The 27,474-nt window shown below is 34.5% G+C and overlaps 2 pseudogenes; both read left to right on the forward strand.

Annotated features, from left to right (window-relative positions):
* The window catches only part of LOC149536997 (anaphase-promoting complex subunit 1-like), a 64,389-nt pseudogene extending 38,278 nt beyond the window's left edge, over positions 1–26,111 (forward strand).
* A 71-nt stretch (positions 26,112–26,182) lies between these two features.
* Positions 26,183–27,474, forward strand: part of LOC149536998 (uncharacterized) — a 195,256-nt pseudogene continuing 193,964 nt past the window's right edge.

The raw sequence follows: 27,474 nt of genomic DNA on the forward strand, positions 1-27,474 counted from the left end.
TTAATAGTCTTAATAAAGTGCACCATCCATTTGTTTAGGTGTCCTGATGTTGGTAACCTCATAACTCTGCTCAAAAGTATTATAGAATATCCAATATCCTCTTTCATATAACCCCTTGTCATGTCCACTTTTCCTACTTTATGCCCTAGAGGAGTCTTCTCAATGAGGTATGAAGATTAGATGATTTTAGATGCTTCCTCTACATGTTCTCTATACCATCTTTCTATTGGTGACAGGTTAATTTGATAAACTGATCTTCCCTTGGAAGATGGAACACCTTTTCTATTTTCTTAGGTTGGAGATCTAGGATGATCTCTTTGGTTATACTCTTTATGACCCTTTCTTTAGAAACATAGTTTTCTACTAGTATCATGATCAATTCTAAAGATTGTACTAATGTTGGGTGTGATGCTATGTAAACTAGCCCTGATCTGAGAAGAGTTGATATCATCAAGGACCTTAAGGTGGGTTTGTTGCATAGTACCAAGAATGCATTCCAGTCTATATGACCAAGTTCATTGTCCCTGATCTGTGAATAATCATCTTGAAACTAACTTTTCTAAAACACCTTGAAACTTGAACACCACTTGTATTGGGACCATCTTTGTAGCAAGGGAGGATGATGAAGAAGCCATTGAATCTACACAAAAACAATGTATATTAGTTCAAAGTTGAAGAAAAAATCAATTAATAAAAACCCTAATAATGACAAAAAAACAAAACCCAAAAAACCCTAATTAATGAAAACTATTAAAGACCTATTTAAACTCTAAAAAATATTTTAAAAAGGGTGCACCTAGCACACCTCTGAGGTGCACTAGGTGTGCCTTATCCCTTGTCAAAATTTTAATATATGTGAGTGTGCACCTAGCACACCTCATGGGATGTGCTAGGTGCACACCCTTTTTCTTTAAGGGATTCTTATGGATATAAAGTTGCATAGCTATGCACCTTTACTTAGGTGTGAGTCTTAATATTTTTTTAAGATTTTTAAGTTTTTTAATATTTTTGCAAAGAAACAAGGTGTGTAGTTGCACACCTAGATAGGTGTGCAATTGGGCATCTTAACTAGGTGTTTTAATGTTTTGTGTTTTTGTGTGTAGGTGTGAGGAGGTGAGGTGACACAATTGTGCACTTGAGGAGCTATGGAGATGTGAATCAAAGAGCTTTAGGAGAGAAAAAAGATAGGGACTTAGCACACTCCTTGGAGTGTTGTTGTGCACTTTCCAAGAGAAAGTGCTTTTTCTTGAGTGTTTGGCACACCAATGCACCTAGTGAGGTGTGCTAGGTGCACCATTTTTCTTGCAAAAAGTGACCTACCCCCTCAGATGATGATTTCAAGAATCTGGGTTTTCAAGTCGGGACCCAAATTTGACCAAAGACATTAGGAAAAACCATATAAAATACCTAGACCCTAGACTAGGGATCTAGAAACCAAAAAATAAAGTAGGTGGTCTCCATTTCTAGAATAAAAATGGGGTGTGCATTATGAAACCATAATAGATTCCCTTTTCTTTGACTCTTCTTTTGTTAAGTGTTGATTCATCACAATCAAATATGCACTCCAAATCAACCATCCCCTTAGGGATAGTGTCGGTTTTTAAATTTAGGATCCCATCTTTTTCTTCAAGTTCATCATCCTTAGGTTTTTAATCTAGAGTGTCATCAATATCTTTCCATTTAAAGTGGTCATTTCACATGATAAATTTGAGTATATGTTGATCATCCTAAAAGAGTTGGAAGTTCATAAAATTGTCTAGGATAGACGAGGTAGCAACCAATTCTACTGAAAATATTTTCAATTTTATTCTCTCAACAAGTTGTAATGTGCTAGCTAAAATTGTGAGGGCATCTTCTACCATGTTTCTCCTCCTTGGAATGTACTTGATGTTTAAAGCTTTGAAGTCATCCATTAGATCCCATACTCTTTTCTGGTAAGCAAGAAACCTCCTATCAATGTAAGAGTATATCGATTTCACTTGCCTTATCACCAACTAGGAGTCTTCTTTGATTATGAGAGCTATGATTCCCTTTCCTAGTGTGAAGAGAAGTCCTCAAATCAATGTTTTGTACTCTACAACATTACTAGTACATCTAAGCTATAATTGATATGATGCATAGAAAGACCTACCTTTTGGGTTGATTAACTCAATACCTACATCAATTCCTGATTTACACTTGGAGCCATCTAACCTAATTGTCTATATGGGTTATTCTTTGGGCTTCCTAGACTTATGTTTATTCATCCTTAGCTTTTCTTTTACTTGGACTTTAAAATATTGTTTCGTTGGAACCCATTGTAATCTCTTGCGGGGTGAACTTGATGAATTTCCATTGTTATTTCTTGATACAAGAAGCGTATGTTTCTCTTGTTTATCCTAAATTTCCCCAATCAATTCTATAATTTCATCTATTTTGAGCTTGGGATGAATGACTACTGAAGTCCAACCTTGAACTTTTACATAACATCTCCTTCTTTGGACCTTGATCATTCCTAGCAGAGGAGAAGATAAACCTCCATCATCTGAAGAGGTATCACTATATGATGCATTTAGATCTTCAATTTCCTCTTCAACTTTTTTCAATGTAGAATTTTGATTTTTTGTGGGCACTTCTTTTGGGACTTGGTCATTCTTTATTTCCATTATCTACGTTAATACCTTAGTGACTACTTCTGAGCAATGTAAACATTCAAACTCTAAATGACTAACTTTATGCAATCTAAATCCTAGAAGAAGCACAACATTTTGATCTACTCCTTCACATTGGAATTGTAAGTTTACCACCATGCTATCTTTGAATTGCATCATTGTTTCTTCTTTTGGGATCAAAATCTTAGATCCTCCATTTGGATCAGCCAATGTTTTAGTTGAAGTTGTATCAAAAGCCATTACTTTATAAGAACCCAAATTTGATTGTAAGAATATCACTTTTTTTGGGGCATTATATTATGTAATAATTATTTTTAACTTTGGCTCTTCATCTATCTTGATATAATTATTCAACCCTTTCCATGGTAACCATAATTGACTTAAATTAATAGAAAACCATCCCCTCAGGCATTTTGTCCATTCTCTACTTAGCAAAAAATCCATGTCTCGAGAATTTCTACCACATGTATATCAATGATGTGTTAAATTTTGGGATCAATGGTTAATTGTATTCAAACATATTTCAACACACCAACTACTTTTACTTCTATTTTGTCCAATTGTATCACTATTCTATTAGAGGGCTAAGGAGTGACTCCCAAAATTTGTGCTATTGAAAGTGGCATGACATTACAAGAAGCTCCTAAATCAATTGGGAAATTGTGAAGATTCTTCACGTAGATCCTAATACTAAGCAAAAAAGGAGTCACCTCAACTTTGTCTTTAAATTTAGTCAACACGGCCTCTAAGGCATTGACCTGCTACAAGACTATTTTCTAAGGAACACTATTCATAGTAGGGGTTGTCTTTGTATGATCTAGGGTTTTCATCAATGCTTCCCACTAATTAGGATAGTTTTTTAGCATCCTTTGTTCCCTTTACATCTTCCACTACACTATACTTTTTGGTTGACTTCGTCAAAATTGTAGGTACATTCCCTTGATTCTGATTTTATAATCCTCTATCTAGAGTTTGATTGGTATGGATTGTTACGTGCTCTTGGATATGGAGGAGTTGGTTGTAATGTTGGAGGAATCCCATATGCCATAGGTTCTTTCTGACTTCATAGATTGTAATTATTTTGATTGTCATTTCAAAAAACAAATATCTCTTTTGGTTGCATATCTAGTTCTTGACTGAATGGGAAAGAAAATTATTCACTAATTTGACAGGAGGTGCATTATCATTTCCTTGTAAATTATAATTTACTTCTTGATTTCCATTATAATATGAGCCATCATTGTTGGGTGCATTATTATTATTGTCATATTGATTGATGTCCACATACTAGGCATTGTAGTTATTATTATCTATGGGAATGCTTCCATTATTTGGATGAGTGTTCCATTGTTGATTCTATCTTTAGAAATCATTGCTGCGATCAGGAGGATTAAAATCATTTTCTCCATTACTGTTAGTCATATTTATGTTTCCTACATTGTTGTTACCACTAAAATTCCTATTGTAGTTCTGACTATAATTGTTGCTGTTGTACAAATCAACATTATTTCTCTAAAAGTTGTTATTCTATACTTGCAACAACCTCAAGTGGGTCAGCTCATTATTCATTTGAGACATGTTCTTTTTAATTTGACCAAACTTAGAGGAAAAACTATTGTCTACTTCAGCAGAAGCTGCTACCTTTTTCTCAAAGAAAGTAAATTTTGGAGGTTCATATCCTGGATATGTTATAGCTGGGGTTTGTTGAGTGGGTGCCTACTATAATGGAACTGGATTCATTGGTATGAATTGGTTGGGCATCACAAGTGCTCCAATAGGATATGCTAACATCATTGTAATAGCTTGAGATGGAGGAATCAATCCTCCTTCATTAGGATTGGCCTTCTTTGTGAAGGTAATTTCTTCTGAGAAGACTTTGTCTAATCTATCAATATCTATTGTAGGAGGACTCCTTAGGAAAAATAGCAGTAAGATGGTCCATAGAGTTCAAGTAAATTTGAATTGCAACTTGAGTTAGTATAGTTTATGGCATTTCCAACTTATAGTATGCCATATAAAAATGATGGTTAAAGTGTGAGACCATCTCAGCTGGGTCCCTTTTGATTGATATGAATTGATGATTTACCATAGTTGGATTGATGAAAGTTTTGAATTGTTCCAAGAACAATTTTTTGAAAGTGTCCTAGTCTCCAATGCATCTAGCTGAAAAATTAATGTACTAATTAAAGGTAACTTCTCCCAATGAGTATGGGAATAAGTGAAGAACCACTTTCTCATTAGCAATCTACTTTCTATTGCAAATTTCCTTGAATTCTCACTAAGTATTGTGGCCTAGTCAATTGGCACCTTTGTCATTCTCATGGTCTTGATGAAATGTACCATCCATATGTTCAAGTGGCCTGCTACCGGTAGACCCATGATCCTACTCAAAATCACAATGGAATATCTAATATCATCATTCATATAACCTCTAGTCATGTCAATGTTTCTAGCTTTTCATCCCATAGGTGTCCTATCAATCAAATATGATTATTGAATAATCTATGTAGCTTCCTATTCATTATCCCTGTACTATCTTTCTGCTTGATGATAAGTTAATCTTACATATTGATCTACCCTTGGGAGATGGAAAACTTTCTTGATATTCTTTGGTCTTAGGTCTAGGATGATCTCCCTTGTTATGCTCTTTACAACTCTCTCCTATGAAACATAATTGTCTACTAAGGACATAACTAGTTCTAAAGATTGCACTAATATAGGGTGTGAAGCTATATTTACCAATCCTAATCTAAAAAGTGCATAAATTATAGGGGATCTCTTATTTGGCTTGTTGTAGAGTACTAAGAACACATTCTAGTCAATATGACCTAACTCAGTTTCTTGAATCTCTGAATTTTGATTGGACACCTTGAAACTTAAAGACCACTAGTTTTGGAACAATCTTCGTTGCAAGTGAGGATGAGGAGGAAGCCATTTTATCTGCTGAAAACATGAACACCATAGTCAAAAAGGTGGAAATTTAAACCCTAAATAAACCCTAATTACTAGAAAACTAGACCCAGAACCATAAAACATCATAAAACACCTAAAAACAACATTCTATCCCTCTAATGTATAGTTTTTAGTGTACCTTGAAGGTATGCTAGGTGTGCTTTTGCATCAAACAAGTTTTAATAGTTAAGATTGCACACATGCACACCTTGTGGAGTACACATGTGCACACTCTTATTGTGCCAAAAGTTCTATGTACTAGTGGGGTGTGGATATGTACACCTTGAGGGGTGTGTATGCATAAACCCTAATACTAATAGAGCTTGGCTTTAATGGTGCGTAGTTGTGCACCTGCACACCTACGCACCATTAAAGTGTTTCTTTTGTTAATTTTTTTGTAAGGTGTGCATATGTGTACCTTAAATTTAGATATTCTTTTGAGTTTCTTTAGGTTTTATGAATAAAAGGTGCACAACAATGCACCTTCTAACTAATGTTTTCTTTATGTGTCCAGGACCTTAGAGATATGGCGCACCTTTGAGGGTGTGTAGGTGCACTCACTAGATAGTCTTAGGAGAAAATGAATAAGGAAGAGGGAGGGGTCCTGGCCTTTTATAGGCTCGGGATGATGAGCACCCTTTGGGGGTGTGCACCTACATATGTGCATAGGTGCACATTCCCAAAGGTAAGAGCTCCTATATTATATAATTTATCTCACTAGCACACCTTTAAGGGTGTGCTAGGTGTGCTATTGTGCCCTTCTCTCTATAAAAATCACTTTTTCTTCTAAAATTGTTGGCTTTCAAAAATCAAGTTTCTCAAGTAGAGGACTAGGCTAGACTTAGACACCAACTATAGCCCTAAAAAATCTCAAACCTTGGACTAGGGGCCTAGGAAAACTAAAAACTTTACTAGGGGTCCCCATTTGTAGGAGAAATGGGGTGTGCATTGTGAAACCACAACAGAAGGTACTTTGGAGGGAACTAAAGAAACAACCAATGAAGCTACAACTAGAGAGGAGCCACAAGATGTACAGGTGTTGAGTACTAGTCTCCCACATGGTGACCAAGAGAGTCAACAAGACTTAATGAGCATCAAGGATGCTCCTAATAGTTCATCACAAAATGATTTGAAGAAAATACTACATGACTCTACCAATGCAGAAATTTTATGTAGTAATCAAATATTGGTGAGGGTGGATGAGATTCAAAAGGTAGAAGTTGTATCTATAGGGGAGAAGCCACAAGACACGTCAAATGTGCCCCAAAAAACTATAGAGCTAAAGGAAAAGGAATCACCAAATCTACATATAGATCAAAGTGTTGAAAATACAATAGGAAAGTACACTCTAAGAGGGGAGTGAATCAACATTTAAAACTTTTAACCTCCAAAACTATTCACCACACATCCATCTCACAGTCTATGCATATAAACTAAAATACGAATTTAAACATATACATCCATAACATTAAAGTAAATATTCAACACATGTATGACACAAGATATTTGGTTTCTCAAAAACCCTCCAAGAAGAAGGTAAAATTGGGGTGAGGATGCCCACAAATCTTCACTACTGTAGTAATAAAGTGTATCTAATGAAGATTATAATGTTTGACCATGAAACATGATCTACCCTATGAAATATTTGCCCTGTTAGTTGATTTCAAATTTGTTAGATCTTACACTATTAAAGGATTTAAAAACCCTACTAAAGTTGTGCTAGGTAAGAGTACTTTAACTTATAATGAGGTAAGCACCCTGTTAAAGGATTTACAAAAACAAGTTAAGAGATTTAACTAATTCACCTGTTAAAATATATCAGCAATGATCCTTTGGCTAGCACTTTGTTGCTTGTGTTGAGATAATGGGTGTTGCACACATTGCATAGTATTGTTATATTGTATTATTTTATTTTATTATGTAATGTTTTATCTAGGAGCACCTAGATGGATGTGCAACATGTAAAGATTCCCATGCAATAGACTTGATGAGTTATATTGTAACATTGTAATAATAATTGATGTAATTATTTAATATTACAAAAATGAATTAAATTTCCAATATTAAATGTGGGGTCAAGGGGTTAGGTAGCATATGGTTTTAGCACATGGTTATGTAATACCACTTGGTGGTTTTTTGGGATTTTCTACTATATAAGCAGCCACAAGGGTAGTTGTTGAGTGAGAAGTAGAAGGCAAAAAGGGAAAGAGTTGAGCAGGACAAGGCTTGATAGCTTAGCCAAGGGAGCATTTGTGAAGATTGGAAGCATGGCATGGGATGTGTGAATTCACACTTGTTTACATGGATTGCTTAGATGTGGCTATGGCTTTGAAGGTTTCCATGGTTTTATTGCAATGGAGTTTTTGTTGAATAATACATGGTGATGGATGCTTTTGGAGGTTAGGTTTTTTCTCTCAATAAGGGTTTCCCAGGGTATATCTTGTGTCACAATTTGTGTGCGTATGTTGTCTATTCTCTTGCATGTGGATTTTAATTATGTATCCATTTCAAATCTATTATGCGTTATGTGCAAATGGTTATACTCTTCATTGCAAGTTTCCTTACAATTGGTATGAGAGCTATGGCTTTATTATTGTAACCCTAGATTGAATCCATAGGAATGCATGAGAGGATAAAAGAAAGGGCAAGATATATTAGTTATTTATTGAAAATCTAAGGGTTTTAAGTTTGCTGTTATGATGGGATATTGGTGAATTTTGGATAAAAATAGACCTCACCATTGTATCCGAGTTGATGTTTCTATAAATTTTGATATATAGTATGCCCTAGTTTGCCCATGTTTAGAGGAAATGAAAGGGTTTTTTAGTTTCATCTTGTGATGGCCATCAAATTTAATCTCATCAAAATTTGTGTCACAAAAAAAAACAAAAATCACAGTGAAAATGGTAAAAAAACTATCTTAGTAAAATGACCATAACTTTCTCTCAGGATATCACATTTTAGACTTCTTAAAGGTGTTGGAAAGCTAATTCAGAGCACTAAAACTTGGTGTAGGTTTGGTTCTATGATTTTGACATTTTGTTAGGTTTTAAGAGCCTAAAAGTTAGATGTTTATTATTTTAAGAATAGATTAGGGCATAACTTGGGCATATGGAGTCAGATTTTGGACTTTGAGTAGTCAATGGAGAGCTCTACACATTGGTTTAGATCTGGTGTAGGTTTGACATGGTTTATTTGGTGATATATTGATCTGAACAATTTATGGTATATATTGACTATGGTAACATTGTGAGTTTATGACATTTTGTGTTTGGAGATTTAAGATTTGACGTCATTGTATACTTAATTCATATTTTAGATTGGTATCATGATGATATGGTTATCAATATTTGGTTTGGATATGTATGATGATTTTTTGGGTCTACAAATTTTATAGTATTATAAGTGGTCTATACTTACATATTGCATTTATGGCTTGGTTATGGGTTGTCTTTTTCCATTGATCTTTCATTATTGATGCATATTCATATTGGTGGCTTTTATTTTGGTTGTCTATGCCCTAAGTCACATGATTTTCTAATTTTTTCTTCATATAGAAGGGATGAGATGTTGTTACTAGGTATAGTCATGGTGGAGAATTGTGGTTGACTATTTTATGCTGATAGGTTGGACACTTTGAGAGCTAGATACTTAGTTCATGGATGTGATCATGGTGTCATGAATTTTTGGCATGACATGATTGGATATGTAGGTACATCCTTAATTTTCATTTGGTTTGGATTCCTAATTTGGTTATGCTACTATATTTTCCTTGTAGAGGATCATGGTTATTTGGTTTCTTTTAAGGAGCTCATGATGTTCACTTTGAGTTCTTTCATGGTTTTATGCCTTGGTTGATTCTCATGGTTAGAGGATGGTTTTTTCATCATGATGTCATGGATAGCTCGATACACAGTTTAGTGGGAGCTTGTGATAGTGATGAAGTGATAGTGCAAGATTAGTTCCTGGTTTGGTTTGGAGATCTTGGTTTCACTTGGTAATGACACTTTGGTTGTGTGTGTGTAGACCTAGAGGATCCTCATGTAGGAGATGGATTTTATGATTCCATAGGTGACTTGGTACCATGGTTGAGTGGGAGTTTTTTGGCATTGTTATTTATTGAGTGTTGGCAGATGTTGGAGGTTTGTCTTAGACCCTATAGCTACAAAAGTGTCTTTAACATTTGCATGGTGCACTTGTTATCTTCATGGTGTGTGAAGATGATTAGATCTTGAGGACTCATGGGCTTCTTGGTTATCTTCATGGTGTGTAGAGATAGTTCTTTATGGTATGTGGAGATGGTTTTCTTCATGGTGTGTGGAGATGGTTGCATCTTGAGGACTAATGGGGTTCTTGGTAAAGGTGTGGTTTTATGCTTTCATTTGACATGTTATCCTTGGTGTTAGGATGGTTTCATTTTTATGTCATGATATACTCTTGATATGCATGTAGAGTTTAGAGTTTTGACATGTTATAGTATGTTCATATGGGGCATGTTATCTCTTTGGTTGAGATGGTTAGATCATGTTGTCATGTTAATGTTCTTGAGGCCATGGTTGGAACTTTGACATTGATCTTAGTTTAGTTTCTTGGTATTGAGTACATTGATCATAAAATGGATACTTCATGATATTGCTATGTTGCATTTGGACTTGGTATGGATTGATTGGTTATAGGTGCTCATGGATACTTAGAGATAGTGGTGATGTTGTTTTCTCTTGGATTAGAGAAGTATGTTTTGGGACAGTTGATAGTTTTAGTAGAGAGTTTGATAGGCATTCGCCTGATATAGACTTAAGAGGAGATTATTCTTAGATGATTCTTGGTTAGAAACTTGGATATCTTGATGAGCATTCTCATTTCCCACTCTTGGTCTACTTAGTGTCTTTCTACTTGAGAGGTATAGCCCATTATTTATCTTAGGTGCATTATGTTTTTGTTTTTGTTTCATGGATATGGATCTTGAGCTATGGTGCATGAGTTAGTTCTAGAGGGTTCATTTAAGAGATGGTTTAGCATTGGTTATCTCCATTTGCATATTTTGTTATACTGGTTGATTTTTTGAGAGATAGTTTTATGTCATTTAGGAATGGTTTATGAGTTTGATCTTCTTATGAGAGGCTTACATCCATGAATAGTTATATGGTATGCTTTGGGTGTTGTTGAGGCTTCTTGGTTGGGGTTTTATGGAGGAGATCATACTTGCATATTTTACATCTAGAAGTGTGTGTGCAGTAGGACATGATATAGGTTATGATTTGCATGGTTTGTCTTTGGTCTTTTTTATCTTCCTGAATGTTTGGTTTCTATTACATTGGATTTGAAATTAGTTAAAGATTGTGATCACTGGTTTGTGCTCATGTATGTCATATGAGAGATGGCATGGTTATTCCTTTATCTTTTTCCTTTGTTGGTTGTGGAGAACTTGGGAGAGTATTGGAGATTTTTTATGAGAGATGTTATTGCAAGTTATTGGTTTATGTGTTGTAGATGTCCTTGAGACTACATGGATTCACTTCTTTGAGATGTTGTGAGTGGATTGGTTATAGATTTGACATTATCTTTTGTAGTGGGAGCTTTTTGGTATATATGTGGCAAATATTTTTCTTGAGGCTTGTGATTGCAGGTTACAAATTGGATATATTGATGATGTGAGATTCACTCAGTATACCTTTAGAGGTATGGATAGTTAGATGGGTTTGGCACTTGCTATGGGTGTTATTTTAGCTACAAATATTCTGACAACTAAAAATTCATGTTATTACCTTTGGATTAGGTTTTTATGCTTGGAATTTTGGTTGGTATAGGATTTTATGATCTTTTGATGTGACAGGTTTGGTGGCATTCTCTTTGGATGGCTTCTATGTATGTCCAGTGGTAGTGGCATAATAGGAGGTGAGATCATTCATGTTTGAGATGCTAGATACTTTGATTTTGTTGTGAGTACCACTTTGATTCATGATGGTGGATGTGCTAGGAGGGATTGTTCCCTTGTTCATTTATGTGGCTACAGATTGACCTTATGTAATGTATACAACAAGTGCGAGATTCTTGAGATAATGGGTGTTGCACACATTGAATAGTTTTGTTATATTTTATTATGTAATGTTATATCGAGGAGCACCTAGATGATCATGCAACATGTAAAGATTCCCATGGGATAGACTTGATGACTTGTATTGTAACATTGTGATAATATTTGATGTAACTATTTAATATTGGGGAAAAGAATTAAATTTATAATATTAAATATGGGGTCAAGGGGTTAGGTAGCATATGTTTTTAGCACATGGTTATGTAATACAATTTGGTGGTTTAGTGGGACTTGCTGTTATATAAGCAGCCACAAGGGTAGCTATTGAGTGAGAAGAAGAAGGCAAAAATGGAAAGAGTCAAGCGAGGCAAGGCTTGATAGGTTAGCCAAGGGAGCATTTGTGAATATTGGAAGCATGGCATGGGATGTGTGGATTCATGCTTGTTCACATGGATTGCGTGGATGTGGGTATGGCTTTGAAGGCTTTCATGGTTGTATTGCAATAGTGTTTTTGTTGAATAATACATGGTGATGGATGCTTTTGGAGGTTGGGTTTTTTATTCCCTCAATGAGGGTTTCCCAGGGTATATCTTGTGTCACAATTTGTGTGGGTATATTGTCTATTCTCTTGCATGTGGATTTTAATAATGTATTCATTTCAGATCTATTATGGGTTATGTAGAAATAGTTATACTCTTCGTTGCAAGATTCCTTATAGCTTGATGTCAAATCACCTCCATACTAATGTGTACTTGATCCTTTCTTATCAAATGTACCTCTATTGTCCTCTAATTCCTTTCCTCTATTCTCCTTTAATTGACTCTGCAATGTAACTCAATTCATAACACCTTAATCACAATTAATTCTCTATTTGCACATGTAAACTCTCTTCAATTCTCCTTTGCATTCCTTTCCATTTCATTGAAAGTTTAGGGTTTTCTTCCTTAAGAAGACCTAGGTGATTTAGGATTACGTATGAATCAATAGTAGTGATTCACCTATATTTATTCTTAAACCTTCCTTCTTTTTTATATGCATGTAATGCATAGGGATTCACACTTAAGATTTGTCCTTATCAGCAAATATCATAAAATAATACTTAAGTCAACTCAAAATTGGGTTACATAGTAGTTTCTGCCAATACAAACAACTATGTCAAAATTGTATTACTTGATATTTGAAGTCCCTAGTGCTTAGCACTAACTATTACTTTAATGTTGTCACTCAACATCTAAATGACTCAACATACACTGCTTGCTCAACACTTGAATCACTTGGCAGATACTATCTGCTTAGTATCTGAGTGACTCAGCACTTAAGTGACTCAACACTCATTATTTACTTGGAATGCACTATCTTATATGTTATGCTTGGCATATGTTACGTATTCTACATGAACTAAGTAGATAACTTAAGTGTATAGAAATTTATTTGTCAAAACCAATTTTAGATCAACAATCTCTCCCTTTGACATGAGTGTCAAAAACACTTGGTCATGCATTAATGATCTTATCCTTACGAGCAGAACATAGATAACTAGTATTTATTTGGCTTCTATACAAAAATTTTTAAATATCAAAATTTTGCAACACGACTTATTATTCATACCTCAAAATTTCATAACACCCTCTAAGTTGATTGTTCTATGCTATACTCTGTATCTGATCCAAAATCTTTCTCCTACTGAGTAGATTGTTTGTATGTTTGTCTCTATATGTGTCTTGCCCTTACTCTTTCTCATTATTACTCTCCCTTTGTGCTTACTTCCCCTTTATCCTTACTCTCCCTTTTTGACACTTATATCAATGGGTTATACACTAATAGTGTGTTTATCTAAAAATGGTTTGTTGATCTCTAGTATAATCTTTAGAGTTGCATCCCAATTATCACAAGCTACCTCCAATGACTTGATTTGGATGGAAAACTTAGTAGCAATGTGTACTAAGCCTTTATGTGTAGAAAGATGAGAATCTTTCTTCATGAGAGTTTTAGCATAGGCTAGTTCTTTGTGTAGTATCTCCATGTGTGGAGTCAATGTAGACTAGATGCATATCAATTTAGCCTTGATGTTGGCTTCATCTGCATGTAATTTTGCTAACTAACTTTAGGATTTTAGTAGGATATTTAAGTGTTTCTCACTATAAGCTGGAGACTTTGGTAGAGTTATGCTAGATGTTTATCCTCTCCAAGTTTAGGATATGACTACTAACTTCCCTTGTGAAGAGTGTAGTATTATTCAATTTGGTATACAAAGAGAAAATATTCTCTAGTGTCTTCTTCACACTATATTTTGGTTGCTAGTTCAACCTATCTCAGTGCAATAGCACTTTATATCTTTTCATCAACCTTGTGTTGGAGCTTTCTTTCAGATCATTCAAGTAATTTAACATTAAAATCTAGGTATGTGTCATTCAGCTTCTCCACTAAGCTGATTAACATTTCTATTATTGGCTTGTTTTCCTCTAGAACCAATAGACTGAATGCATTAATAAAAATGTCTTTGATATCAATCAAAGTTTTCTTTTTCCTATGTTCTTGTTTGAGAAAATCTTGATGCATCTTCTTTTCTAGAGCTTCTTGGAGTATGCCCATTTTTTCAATAGTAATAGTTGCATAATAAAATTTGTGCAACTCAATTACTTCATCCAAGTTTACATCAAGAAATGATGTAACTTCAGCTTCCTTGGATGTACTTGGACTATGCCTTGAGGATTGTAATGGTGTGGCTTCTATGCTTAGCCTCTAAAGAGCTTGACTAGGAGGAGTGGAAGATTTTGGTAATGTTACCAATGTCTGTATTGTTAATTGCTCCTATAGCTTTATTGTCAAACTTGACTCTTCAGTTGTGTCCTTCTCCTTCTTTGTATTATTAGTAACACCTTAATTATGTGTTGTAGGTTCAAGAGTATCTACTAACCTATTTGAACTTGAGTTTTTTCATTCATTTTGTCTAATCTTTCTTCTCTCCAACTATCTCACCCTTGTCATGTATGCATTCCTCTATAGTGACTAAAACTGGAGTACTTTGTGCTAATGTACTAATGTTAGAAGTAGTTGTCTCCTTCCTTTGATATACCACAAGGGGTAATGTTTGTTGTATCATTGTGAATTGAGGAGGGGATAAAGGTTTAATTTATTTCTATACTTCCTCCCCTTCAAATACCTTAAATGCCTTCTCAATCTCATCAATAATCACTAGTACAAGATTCTCACAAAGTTTGGCATGGGTGGTGCTTTCCACCAATATCTTCTTCAAGTCATCCTCTATGAGGGGATTGATGTTCTAAGTGACAGTATCATATACATTCTTTACGTTTATAGTCTCATATTCTTTGTTCACCTCATGTGGAGGACTGGCACCTAACACTAGTGTATCTTGTACACTCTATTATGTTGGCTACTCATCCTCAGCTAGTGCCTATGTGTTTCTATTCATGTTCATGCTTCTCTCAACTATATCTTGTTTAGTGTATTCTTCTTTTTCTCCTTCTTTTTCTTTACCTACCTCAATAGATGCCTACAATATTGCCTAGGATGTTTTCAAACCATATAGTTATTTCCTCATCAAATTAGTCTTTTTTAAAACATCCTCAATGTTATTCAACAATATATTGAATGCCCTATATTTTGGTGCAAATTTTCTAGTATGTTTCTTAATGGCTTTTGCCATTGCATCCTTACTTAGTTCTGGCATTATCTGAGCAAGTGTTGTTTGTCTTTTTTTTTTTTTAGTATTTAGACAATAGTTTCACTTCTACTCAACTCTCTCATACAAACTCTTGGGGATGGAGTTGGCAAGTTCAAGAGAAGCCTTTTTAAACATTGCCATCATGGCATATACAACCTTTTCAACTTGATTCTTTTCAATATTCCCAAGATTGTCAAACTCAATGTGAGAGAATCTAGATAAATCATCATAATTTCTAATATTCTCACATAGATTATCTATATCTAAATAAGAACTCTAACCTACCACTTGAAACTATTTTTTGTCATTAGATTCAGTCTTCTCTTCACAAAATTCAACTAAAGCAACATATTTTCTCCTTGGTCTCTTCTAAGATTCTTCACCCTTACTAGCTTGGCTAGCTCTCTTCTCCTTTAGCTTCACTACTTCCTTAGCCTTTTGTGTAGTGGCCCTTGTCCTAGCCCTAGTTGTAGGTACTAAATGTTGAGTAGGTTTTAAAACCTTCTTTGGTTTGTCTACTATAGGTTCTTTATCTTTTCTTTTCTTATATTCAATAGCTATAGCTACTTTACTGGCTTCTTCTCCCTTAGCACCTTCTACAATTTCTACTTCCTCTTCTTGTTGTTCCTCTCCTTAACCTTGGGTGATGTCAAGTGGTGCTTGGATAGGTGCACTCTCTTCTTCATTATTTCCATCATCATCATCTTCTTCTTCTATCCCTTCACCAAATTTCTCTCTTAGTTTCTTTACCATCTTATTCTTCTTTCTAATTACTAAAAGCAGTCTTCAAGTCCATTGTGATTTTTGACTTGGCCATATCATAGTTCTCAAAATTTGTATCCTCCTTATCCACTACTTCTGCAAGTAATGTTTTTATTGTTATAGAGGTTTCATCAATGTTGATTTCATATCCCAATGGTCTTAACCATCTAACTCTAGGAGCTGTTGCCTGGACATATGTATAGTCAGTGTCAACTAGGAAACAAACATCATTAAAATGTTTCTCCACTAGTGAAACTAGCATCCTAAGTATTTTCTTCATTGTCTTTTTGAAGTCTTTGAAGTAGTTTTTCATGACTAACATGAAATTATCACCTAGTTGCTCAATGAATTCACCTATTTGCACTATAATAGATCTATTTACCTTCCATGCAACTTTACCAAAAGTAGGAAATGTATTCTATACATACAAGAATAGATCAAAATTTTCATTGAACACTTTTGGTCTTCCTAATGGCTCCCAAATTCTTATTCAATTGTTGCAACTACAACTTGGCAAGATCATAAGTATGATCTTTATTCACTATCTTGTATCCCACATCCACTACAATACATGGAACATTGTTAAACCTGCTAGATTGATAGAACTTGTGTGCTATAATCCTTACTACAAAAGCAATTAAGGGATTTGTGATTGTATCTATTGTCATCCCTTGTTTATTCCATATAGCCCCAGTATTCCTTTCAATTACCTCTTTTTCTTCACTCCTCAATGTCTCGAGCCAATCTAGGGTTGGATACCCTATAACTCTATGTAAAAATTTCTTGATGATTTTCACCAATGCATTCTCTAACCATACAAAATTACCATATATCTTGCTCAAAACTATCTTTATCTATTTTTCTTGAAGACATTAGGGAAATCTAGGGCACAGGTTAACCCTTTCTTCTCAACAATTTTGAATTCCTCCTTCAACACTCCATTTTCATATAATTCTTGATATATCTCCTATGCTTCCAACCTTACATGTGTAGCAGCATCTAACATCTTGAATCATTAAGACTTGTGGTGGTATCATTGACAATGCACTAGATGGATCTTGTTTATAATCTATGTCTAGAATAGCTCTAAAATTAGGTTGTTTAATCACATTACTTATTAATTGCACATTCAAAACTTCCTTTCCCTCTACAACCCTGGTTGCTAAAGAACTAGATGTCATTTCATAAAACTAGGTTTTGCAAAAATTCAAACTACATAGCTTGGCACTTCAATAAATACCTTTATGAATTTGTAGTGATGGTGTTGAGTGTCTATTGAATTCATTTGCAAATGCTCAGGAAAATTTCTCTAGTTTTTCTTTAGCTCTTTGTGCTCTCCTTCAAATTTGAATGATGTCAAATCACTAGAAATTGATCTTATTAACCTCAAAACCTTACAATTAATGCTTAGTGTTTACATAGTTGTAAGCTCAGCTTCAATAATGATTTCAACTCACTCGGCTTCGATAAAGTTTCCTTTCCACTCAGAAACTACTACAAGCTCAATCAACATGAAAAAATTTGATAGCTCGACATCAACTAATATTTCACTCAACAACCATAGTGAAACTTTTCATGCTCAATAGTAACATGAAAACTAACAAAACTTAAAGATTTCTTCTTGATTCTTAACAACACTTTGCATCTTTCTCCATGCATATGTAATCTTCTTAGAATTGAATCCTTGGAACTAATGTAGATTATTTATTTTTATATATCAGTCCCACTTACCTCTTGATTGCTTAGTTAGAAGAGGTGTGATCACCTAACCCATTGGGTGAATTGATCCCTTCTACACTTGGTGTGTTGCAATCTTCTTTTCTCTTCCATGTTTTATTCATTTCATCTCTAACATTCTCAACATCTTCCTTTCATTTACCTTTTTTGAACTCATTGTTTGGTTCCTTTGACCTTGTTGGACAATTTCTACTTATGTGACTAGTCTTCAAATAGCTAAAACATGTGGTTTGACTCAACCATCTACTGTAGTCACTTCTAAAATGTGTTCTTATGTAATTTTGAGAAACATATCCATACTCTTGACAGTAGTCACAACTATACCTTTTATTATAATCCCAATTATAAGATTTTTCAGTATGCTTTACATTTGTTTGCTTGTTTGATGACCATTTAGGCTTGGATTTTTACTCATATGCTCTATGTCCATACTTCTAACAATTATGGCAATATCCTTCAAATATTTCTGAGCTTATGGTCTTGGTTTTGCATTCATGTACTTAATGTCATTATTTGTTACATTTATGGCAATGACCCATGAATTTTTACTTAGGATTCTAATTTGCAGTCTTGCTCCCACAAATATTAGTAGTATGATCTATCTTACCCCAATTATGACAAGTAGGTTTTGAGTTCTTACCTTTGTTACTTCTCTCTTCACCACTTTTGGATGAATCTCCTTCTTCAGTACTAGCGTATCCCAATCTAGAAGTATTGCTATTGGATCTAGGGGATCTCATCAATTGTTCAAAGTATTTTATGGCTTCACTAGGTTTGTTGAAACTATTAGCAAACTCCTTTTCTCTTTTTAGGTCATTTCTCAGTTGTTCATTCTGCAACTTTAGTGTTGTGACCTCAATATAATTTACATTTAGTTTATGATTTGTAGCCATCATTTGACCCAAAGTTTCCAATTGCATGTTAGCAATCCTAGTTACCTTTGATGCTTTCTCTTCCAGTCTGTTGGTCAAAATCCTTTTGTCATCTTCAATCATGACTTTGTACTCTTCAACTTTCTTTTTCTACTCAGTCACCTCAAATAGAAATATTGATTGGATCTCTTGTCCTCTCTTTAGTTAGGGTTCCATTCTTTTCCATCATATCTACAACTGCTACATCAAATTCATTGGAGTTTCCATTTGCAAATAATTTAGTAGTGTTAATATCTTAGTATTGCATGTCATTCTCTTGAATAGAAATTTCCTTCCTTCTCTTTAATGATCTCTTTAACTCATCTCTTGCCTCATTCAATTGAGGTAGGCCAAGTTGTATTTCAATTGTTGGAAATACAATAGGAAAGTAAATTCTAAGAGGGGAGGTGAATCAACACTTCAAACTTTCAACCTCTAAAACTATTCAACATGCATCCATCTCACAGTCTATGCATATAAACTGAAATACCAATTTAAACATATAAATCCATAATATGAAAGTAAATATTCAACACATGCATGACACAAGATGTTTGGTTACCAAGAAACCCTCCAAGGAGAAGGTAAAATTGGGGTGGGGATGACACCCACAAATCTTCACTATTGCAATAATAAAGTGTATCTAGTAATGGTTACAATGTTTGACTGTGAAACATGATCTACCTATGAAAAATTTTCCCTATAAAGGCTCACAAGATTGTTAGATCTTACCCTGTTAAAGGATTTAAACACCCTGCTAAAAGTATACCTGGTAAGAGAACTTTAATTTATGATGAAGTAAGCACCTTGTTAAAGGATTTATAATAGCCAGTTTAGACTACTCTGTTAAGAGATTTAACTAATTCACCTATTAAAATGTCTCAGCAATGATCCTTCAGTTAGCACTTTGTTTCTTGATGTCAAATCACTTCTATACTAATGTGTACTTGATCCTTTCTGATTAGATGTACCTTTTTTGTCCTCTAATTCCTTTCCTATGTTCTCCTTTATCTGATTCTACAATGTAACTCAATTTATAACACCTTAATCACCATGAGTGCTTTGTTTGCACATGCAAACCCTCTTTAATTCTCCTTTGCATTCTTTTTCATCTCATTGAAAGTTTAGGATTTTTCTTCCTTAAGAAGACCTAGGTGATTTAGGGTTAGGTATTAATCAACTGGTAGTCATTCACCCATATTGCTACTTAAAACCTTCCCTTTTTATAATTGGATGCATGTAGTGCATAGGGATTCACAATTAAGATTTGTCCTTATCAGAAAAGATTGAAAGTAATGCTTAAGTTAGCTAAAAAATGGGTTACATAATAATTTGTGTCAATATAAACAACTATGTCAAAACTTATTACTCAGCATCTAAATTCCTTGGTGCTTGACACTAACTGTAACTTCAATGTTGACACTCAGCATCTGAATGACTTGGCATGCACTGCTTGCTTGGCACTTGAATCATTTGAGACATACTATCTACTTAGCATTTGAGTGACTCGACAGTCATTTTTTACTTAGCATGCACTATCTTATATGTTATGCTCAACATATGTTAATTATTTGGCATGAACTAAGTAGATGACATAAGTTTATAGACACTCATTTGTCAAAACCAATCAGAGATCAACATAAAGTGTAAACCTTGAATAGAAAGTTGCTACAACAAAGACACCATATGCAATGCCAATAGTTTTCATTTAGATGAAAGTGGCATAAGAACAACCTATAGGTATATTAGTGCCATGCCTATACAATTCAAGTTTACCATCTCTAAACATCATTGACAAGGATGGAACAAAAGAGAACAAGAGTAAGGAAGCAAGTTTTATACCTATTCCACCATCATGGGGTGAAGTTTAGCAAGAAGGTGAAAATACTGAAGAGGATAAGTTGACTACTGAATTTGACGAGATAATTTCCATAATACACTGGTTACTTTTCTAGTCTCTACATCCCCTATTAGCATTCAAGCTCTTCAGAGGCTAAGTACATAGGATATTCTACTACAAATATCAAGGTCGAGTTCCAACACACCCAAGAGTGTTGAAGTTACATCATTTAAGGATGTAAGCTTAGATGAGGTGATTGAGCTACCAAAGTTTTATTTGAATACAATTACTATTCAAGAAATGAGCATTCTTCAAGATGCTCTACAAAGGAAGAAGAGGCAAGAAATATTAAGGAGAGAGCATAAGAAAAAGAAAGTTTTGCATGAAATCAAAGACATATTCATTGATGCTTTCAGCCTCCCAAAAATAACTAAAGATAAGCCTATTATAGAGAAACTTGTCAGCATTATGGACAAGATTAAGGATGAAGACCTAGACACAAATGTCAAAATTATTAGAATGGTCTAAAAAGAAGTTTCATACCAAGGTTTTGGAAAATATATCTAATGTTATTGCACTCAGATAGGTTGATCTAGCAACCAAAATGGAAATGTAAAGAATGTGTTAGAGAACATTTTCTCACTGTACACAAATCTATGCAATGTTGAGATATTTACTAAGGAGAGTCAATGGACTATTTAACAACTATAGGGAGATTTTTAATTAATAGGTACCACACTACAACAATCTCTAGGTAATAGTTAGTTATAATTTCATAGTTCATTGTCATCTCAAAGTAGGCTTGCCGAGCTACAAACATAAGATGTTAATATTTGGTCTACTCTTATCAGTATCCAGTCCATGTTGACTCCTCACATGGAAGCATTGCACAAGGAATTGGCCTATGTAGAGACATTGTTGAGGTAATATTCCCATCTTTCTACACATGAAGGTTTAGTTGACCTTGTTTCCTAGCTAGACATTCAATCTCAATCCCTAGATACAAAAACAAGAAATTGGGATACAACATTGAAGATAATAATGGAGCTACACAAACCATTTTTGGCTAAACATACTATCAGTGTACAACCCAATTGACATAAGTGTCAAAAAGGGAGGATTATGAAAATTTTGGAGAAAAATGTTTGTCAAGGAAGATATCTACTTAGCAGGAGTAATTGAAGAAAACACAAAAATGAAGTACTTACTCAATGGGAGTAATAAGGTATGGAAGATAGAGAAAAAAAAATGATACAAGTTCAAATTTTGAAAATTTTGAAAGTTTTGTATAGAAGCTGAGAAATGAATATACATTCTCTAACTTGTGCACAAGATAAGGATGTATATGTCATGATAAAGTTTTTTTGCCACTCATCTCAAAGGGGGAGATTGTTGATCTCATTTTGGTTTTGACAAGGTAGTGAAAAAATACTTAGTCATTATCTAGCAGAATTATAGTGCATAGTGCATGCAAAGTGATCAGAGCAAGCTAAGAAATTAGTGCAAGCTGAGTGATAAAATTATGTCGAGCATAAGTTTCCAAACATGACTAGTCAGTATTGACTAGTTAGTGTTGAGTAACTCTAGTGCCAAGCACTTTATACATGTCAAGTAATTTAGGTGTTGAGTAATAGTTAGTGTTGAGTTCTATAGAAGCTGAGTAATAGCATTTAGAGTACAATGAAGGCTAAGCATCTGAGTTTTTGGATGCTGAGTGAATAGTTTTTGGCATAGTTGTTTGTTATGGAAAAAACTCCTATGTAAACCAATTTTGGTCAACATAATCATAAATTTATGAGTATAAGAGATAAGTATGGAGTCATATTATGAATCCCTATGAAATACATGCAACCAATTAGATTAAGGGAAACATTAGGCATCAATAAGGATCAACCACAACCTTTGATTCTAACCTAACCCATCTCCACCTATGTTTATTTAAGAAAGGAAAACCCTAAAAAAATTATTATTGTGCAAGGAGATGAATGCTAAGTGTTGAGAGAGCATTCATGGTGGCTATGGTGACTATGACAGAGTTATGCAAAGTAGAATTAGTTTAGAGGAACAGAGACAAGTAATGAGATGGTTATAAAGGATAGATCTTATTAGAAGGATCAAGATTCAATTAGTATGGAGGAGATCTAATATCAAGTAGAAAAGTGCTAACTAAAGATTAGGTGTTGAATCATTCTAATGAGTGATATAAAGTAAATCTCTTAATTAAGTGCTTACTTAATTGTGAGTTGAAATCCTTTAGCAAGGTGAGACATAACAGTCTTTGTAAGCTTTTAACAGGGTAGACCCCTCATAGGGTAGATCATAGTTTATGATCAACACTTTCTGTAGGGCCCATTTTCCATTGCACCAAAAGCCATTACTATTAGTGAACATGGAACACCACATAATTAACCACCTATGGGTAGGGGAGTGCATCGCATCACCCAACAATCTCCCCCTCGACACGCATACCAGGTGCACAAAAGCCATGACTGTTATTGAACATGGAACACCACATAATTAACCACCTGTGGGTAGGGGAGTGCATCACATCACCCAATAATCTCCCCCTCGACATGCATACCAGGTGCTTACGTGGGTCAGGAAGGCACCGGGGAGATTTGAACCCATGACTAGGCCAAAACTAGGCTCTGATACCAATTGTAGGGCCCATTTGTAGTTGCACCAAAAGCCATGATTGTTAGTGAACATGGAACACCACATAATTAACCACCTGTGGGTAGGGGAGTGCGTCACATCACCCAACACTTTCTAGCCATAATTGGACACACTTTACAACTGCAATAGTGAAGATTTGTGGGTGTCATTCCTGTAGACACCTAAATTTGATTACACCACTTTGGTAATCTAATTTAGCCATCTCTAAAGGAATCATTAATTAAATTCTTATTTAATTAATCCTTTGCCATCCCTAGCTGATTAATTTAATTAATCATCTATAGTCCTAATTGATAAATCAAATAACCTATTATTTATCAATTAAATCCTTTTCTCCTATCTAATTACAAAAATCCCCATTTATTAAGTAAATCTATTTGATAAATAAAATCCTCAAATCTAAAAACCCCTAACCTATCCCTAATCCTTCATTTAGCCTAATCCACCCCATCCACCCATACTAACCAAGCTTAGTCACTAACTCACCCACCCTCATTAATGCCATCCACTTGCACATCTCTAACATCTCTAATCTAATCCTAAACCCAAGCCTAATCCACCCCCTAATGTTGTCACATTCCCTAAGCAAGTTTAAGACTTTCCTAAACCAAACCAAAGTCTCCCCTAAAAAATTGCAACCACCAAGTCATGAGTGCTCTTACAAAACCATAAAAGACTCTTACAAGCCCACTCATGACTCTTACATCCATCTTTCACACTCTTCCCTCTTCCACACTCATCCCTCTTACATCTCTCTTACATACTCAACCCCACTCATCATGCCTTTAACCAACCCTTTACCCTACCCTCTCACACTCATCCTCCTTGTGACAAGTGTCACCTTCCCATTGGTGCTAAACAAGCACAATCCATGTGCTCCCCTTTGAGTGCATCTTAGCCCTCCTTAACCATCTCCCCATCCTTGCATCTAAGCCCTCCATCCCTCTACCCCTTGGCCTATAAATTGAATCCCATCCCAATCCATTTCAACAACAATCTTTGAGCTAAAGTTACCATGCTATTTTGAGAACCAAAGTCATCAATCTTAACCTTATAATGCCAAATTGAGAGCTCACAAGGCTACCAATTTGTCATTACCCATATCCACCATTGAAGCAATTGGGCAAGCAATTGAGCATACATCCACATCAAAAGATACATCTACAAAATCAAGAAAGCATGGAGCGTTTTCTCTTTTGAGGTTTGCACTTCTTATTTTCTTTTCTTTGTCTAAACATATATGTGAATTTACTTTTAGTTTGTGAATGTTTACTTTATTGTTAATGTTCTTTGCATACTAAATACAATCCCCGCCCCAATTTTGCCTTCTTATTAGAGGGTTTCTATTTGTGTTATGTGTTATTTATTTTATGCTATGGATGTGATGCATGTTAAGTTATTTTAGTTTATATGTTAAGCTATGAGATGGATGTTAGTCATATGTTGGTTTTAAGTGTTGATTCACACCCCCACCTCTTAGAACTTACTTTCCCATTGTTATTTCCAACACCACATAATTATGATTTGTCCATGATTTATGACCAAGTGAGGTTAGGCTCCTTTTCTTCACTATAATAAATGTAGTTAATCCTATAGTACATGGTGTTTTTGATGAATGTCATTAGACATACTTAATGCATTTGACACAATCAAATACAACCCAACTATTTGGTCATGGTACATTTACTCTTGCTACTAGATGGACTCACTTAATTGATGCATTGCATTCCTAATCTTGAAGTGTATAGGTATGTACCATCCATGCATAATATGATTATAATCTTATCTAACCCTAATAAAATCATATTAGATATCAATTCTTGGGCCAAGTTGCACAGTGGTGTGTTGCATGCTTAAGGATTGCACCCATCAAGAAATGATGTCTTGTGTGGATAACATATAAAAAATCCTTGGAATGTAATTTTTATCATGCATGATTTATTATGGCCTTGGGTTTGCATGGGTGTGTACAAATTTTAGCACATATTTATTTTTATGGGTATCTTACTTAGATCCATGAAGCTTCAATGATTGGAACACTACTTAGACTGGAAATACCACACAAAGGCACAATGCATCCTACCATTTCAAAGATTCTTTATGTTCATATACCATCTTGATACCCATATTTATTTCTATAATTTGAGTTAGCAACACATGTGATGTCTGCATCAATGTTGGAAGTGGGACTACTTTACTTGGAATCAACACATCCAATGATTATGAAAAGTCTTCTTGGTGAAATTAGAAATAGAATTGGTGGTGACAACGTGCTTGAACATGAATGTTATGCTATTTTTGTAGGCCTTGAATTAGGCTCAGTAACATTGGGATGAGAAAATAATGCATCTGGATTTGTAGAAACCTTGGTGAACCATTTATTTATGTACATTTCAGGTTCCTTTGAACCACATAATGAGTCAATTTATATGGAATACAATGTAGAAATACCTAGTATTGGGGAAGTCATAGGTAGATCATTTGTAAACCTTGATGTGACTACACCTATTGTAATAGTTTCCTTAGCCTTGATGTTCTTAAAGTCAAAATGTGATTTGTGGCATCAAGAATTTATGTTCCTACTACTCGTTATGGACTATACTTTGTGAGACTAGAATTTATTTTTTGGTGAGCTATTTCTTGCAATATGATCTTAATTGAAATAATCAAACCTACTAAGAATTTGATACAAAGTTAGATTCTAGATATAATAAAGAAAGGAGTTAGGATAATGGCAGATAATTCAGATTAAATATCAAGAAATATATATACAAATCCTATCATTCAGTCTTTTGCTAATATTGTGTGTGAGACTTGCCTTTCAATAGGATTAAGGTTATGGATAGCATGGAGTAGGTAGGGACATTTAAATTATTATGATATCTTCATAGCTATATTGATCTTCATGAATATACCAAATATGGAAACCACATGGTTGTTAGTGTGTAAATTTTTTTCCTATTCCTCAAAGGAGGAAAGTGTACATTTTTTACCAACAAGGGAGCTATTGTTGCATTGTTGATTTCCATGTATCCTATTTTTCTAATAAAGCCAAATTAAAATAACATACATATTTAGGAGCACATCATAGAAAACCCAACTATAGATTTAGATCTAACAGAAGCAAAGGATTAAGTACTAGTACAAGCATAAGAAAAAGTTTTGAATATCCGCTTTCTAATGTTTACAGGTTAATTAGGACAATTTATAGATGATCCAAGTGTGCATGCATTTGCATAACTCATTGTGATGTCACTTAGAAAAATAGGATTGAAAATGAATTAGAAGAGTTTTGTGTACAAGTATCTTTGAATATCCAGAAAACACAAATTGGCTAGCCTTTCTACAGAAATATCTTTACTTCTTCACAATAGTTTTCTCACTTGTTAAGTATGCATCAATTCAATGAGTAATATACAATAATACCTTGGCTCTTTCCAATGTGTTGGTGGTAGTAGCTTAAAGTGGATCTCTACTAAATGCAAAAGTACATAATACCACTAGAGAGATTATTCAATATTCTTTTCTTAAAACCCTTGCAAATAATGTGAAAGATATAATTATTTCCATTAGTTAAGGATAGATGGAGATAATTTTTACATTGATCTTGTTTATTTCCCTAGTAGAATCAAACCAGAATAGAATTCAACTGGGCATGATTCTTAATATTTATCTTAGGTGGTATGACATGACACCTCTACTTTTTGTAAATTTAGCCATTCAAAGGTTAGAAAAGAGCCTTCCTAGATGTCTATCATCTTCAAAAATCATTCTAGGGTGTCTTTCTTAACATCAATGTTACTATTACATATTGTGCCCCCCTACCAAATATTGGAATTTTAAATACTTTCCTGCCCAATGGTCACTTCCTGGTTTAATGTTATTTTAAACATCCCAAGAATATCGAAAAAATTAAATGATTGAACATTATGATATTCCTTATTTCCTAGGTTTATTTTTGTAGGCTTGCAGGTTCCCCATCATCAGATCAAAAGATATCTACGATTGGCGCTATCTCGCTATGGAAAGCTGTGAGGATATTACCCATAGCGACATAGCACCATTGTGCCACATGGATCAGTGGGGCCAGGTCATTCCAAGATGAAGATGCCAGGTGTGCTGAGTTGGTTTGTGGGCCCAAAATTTTTAAGGGTAAAGCATAGTAATATGGTGAGTCTTCATGATTGTCAGATTAGTTTGGATCTATGGTGGGTGCCATCTCA

This window comes from Cupressus sempervirens, chromosome 10 (genome assembly GCF_028749045.1).
Source record: "Cupressus sempervirens isolate cs-2001-9-10 chromosome 10, ASM2874904v1, whole genome shotgun sequence".
Lineage (NCBI taxonomy): Eukaryota > Viridiplantae > Streptophyta > Pinopsida > Cupressales > Cupressaceae > Cupressus > Cupressus sempervirens.